The sequence below is a fragment of the Bactrocera latifrons genome, unplaced genomic scaffold, assembly GCF_001853355.1.
Source record: "Bactrocera latifrons isolate USDA-ARS-PBARC rearing strain unplaced genomic scaffold, ASM185335v1 scaffold_92, whole genome shotgun sequence".
Taxonomy (NCBI): domain Eukaryota; kingdom Metazoa; phylum Arthropoda; class Insecta; order Diptera; family Tephritidae; genus Bactrocera; species Bactrocera latifrons.
Genome location: NW_017537623.1, coordinates 534476 through 536774, shown reverse-complemented (window position 1 = coordinate 536774; position 2299 = coordinate 534476). Strand labels below are relative to the sequence as shown.

Here is a 2299-nt window from a genome sequence, read left to right as displayed (position 1 = left end):
TGTTTTTGTTCTATGTGCCTTGCATCTGTCTGACTTTTGTTTACTTTTGCTCATTTTGTTCGTTTGCCAAGTGCCCGCAGAGTGCCGAGCCAAGGCCCAGCGCTTTTGTCATTTTGCGTTCGACCAAGTTGTTATCCCTTAGGTTTGACTTCTGGCTTTCATAGAAATTGCTCCTTAATTAAAATGAATAAAGGAAATGAAGTTTTGACTTGAGTGACCTTCTGGAATGTTCCCATTAGGATTTTTCGCTTCGATTTTGAATGGACACATTATTCTGCTACATTGCAGCTTTGTTGATTTAAAAATAGTGGCGAATATTGAGGTCTCAAAGAATGTGCATTAAAAGTATTTGGTAGTGCTTTTGATTAGGTGAAAATTTTTGCACTGCCATACCGCTACATAAAATTATGAACAAGAGACATTCAGTTTCTATCAGATTTTTGCAATTTATACCTTTTGAACTTACAATGGCCAGGGTAGAATGTGAGCCTGAGTTTGTCAATTGGGAGGTTGGTTACATTTAGAAACCTGTTGAAGTTGGAACCACCCAATAGCAGCTTGGCATGGCTCATGCCTTGCAGTTGTTGCCAATACCTCTCTCTGTTTACTCCTTCCTCCTTGAGAGGCAGGTCCTGAATGGTATGGGAACAGTCTACGGTGCGGCCGATCTCATCAGATAGTTCATTCCCGGCTATACCTTTGTGACTAGGCATCTGGATAAGGTGTACTTGGTTACTTTGATTGTGCTATTACTATGCTATTATACACTATTTCTAAGCAGTAACAGTATTCAGCCTTACTGCTAAGGGTAACCTAGAACTTTTTAGTAAATTTTACTCTTTTGCTAAGATGTGCCTTTGGAGAAAAGTCTTTGCAGCCCCGGTATTTAACAGCTAGCCGATTGCACACTATTAGTGCTTTAGTAGCTTTGGCCATGGTAATGTCAACATGTTGCTTCCACCGCAGAGTGGAATCCAGCGTGAGTCCAAGATAATAGACCATATATGCCTCCAAAGGGTTATGCTCCTGAGGCCGGGCAGGGACCTTCGTCTGATAAAAGGGACGACGGTTGTCTTCGAGGGGTTGTTATTTAGTACAACCCCACATCACAATCCTTTAGCCACGCTTAATCCCCTTTGTACTAAATCGTTTAGAGTGTCCTGGAATTTACCTCTATAGCTATAATACTCTACAACAAGGGGGTAGCMCTCCRCCCTGTGGGCAGCCTYTTGTAGACGAATCTTGGTATCTTCCACAGTGGTTCCAACTGCGCACCGATGCTGACACATTGCTTTTCTCTAGTGCTTTGCTACGCTCCCGGGAGATGTGTTGTCAAAAACACCTTTGATATCTGGGTAGCGGCATAACATTACTTCTCTTCCTTCCAGCAAACACTGTATCTCCGAAGTTAGTTGGTAAAGAGCAGTAATCGTTGATCTGTCTGCTATGCGCCTTCTACCTTATTTCATAACCACAATTTTTGGTAAGAAGGAAATTACACTAACTGGCTTGCAGGATTTTGCCAGTGAATAGTCCTTCCATCCTACCTTATATATCTTTCCTCGGCATAATATCATACTCGCTCTCTCCACATATTCACTGACGGAAGAGGAGCGGTCTACTTCTGTAGCAATCCACACACAGAAGACAGCTTTAAACTAAATCACATTTTTCAGACCGAAATTGTGGGCATAACAGCAGCTGCTAAATGGGCACGCAAACATTTTTTTGAATAGTCCAGCGGCAATTAAGGCCCTTCGTGGTGTCAATACTAAGTCTCATTGAGTTAGATTATGTAAGTAAGCAATAGCTAGGCTTTTAGCATGTAACTCGGGTAATTTCATTTGTGTACACGATCATATATGTAGGAATAGAAGGAAATGGAAAGGCAGCCAAGCTGGCTCGCTCTGGGGCAGCGGGAGACACAAATCCTCTAAGCTGCACCAGGTCAATCAGCTCCTTCAAGGGTTGTTTGAAGCAATRGGCCCTAGAGGAACACGTCAGTTCTTGGAACACAAGCAATACCATGGTATACCATAAAGCTACTTTGGTGTAGTGTGGATGGTGGGTACAGCAAAAAGCTCCTACTTCTATGAGAAAGTGAATTTAGTAACATTATTGGGGTCATCACAGGGCACCTACTTATCTTTAAGATGCCATATTCAGAAAATACAAAAAGGGGATTCAGCGGAGTGCGTTGCATGGGCGAAGGATGATGGAAAATTATCTAAGCGATATACCGCGGCTCCAACTACTGCAACTTCAAAGACATTGGGCAGTTGAGGTGGAAAGGAATCAG

General features: G+C 42.6%; 1 protein-coding gene across 4 annotated transcripts in view; it reads left to right on the top strand.

Moving 5' to 3' along the window:
- The window catches only part of LOC108977612 (uncharacterized protein DDB_G0283357-like), a 119340-nt gene that overhangs the window by 19166 nt on the left and 97875 nt on the right, over window positions 1–2299 (top strand). The gene's annotated exons all lie outside the window — the stretch shown is intronic.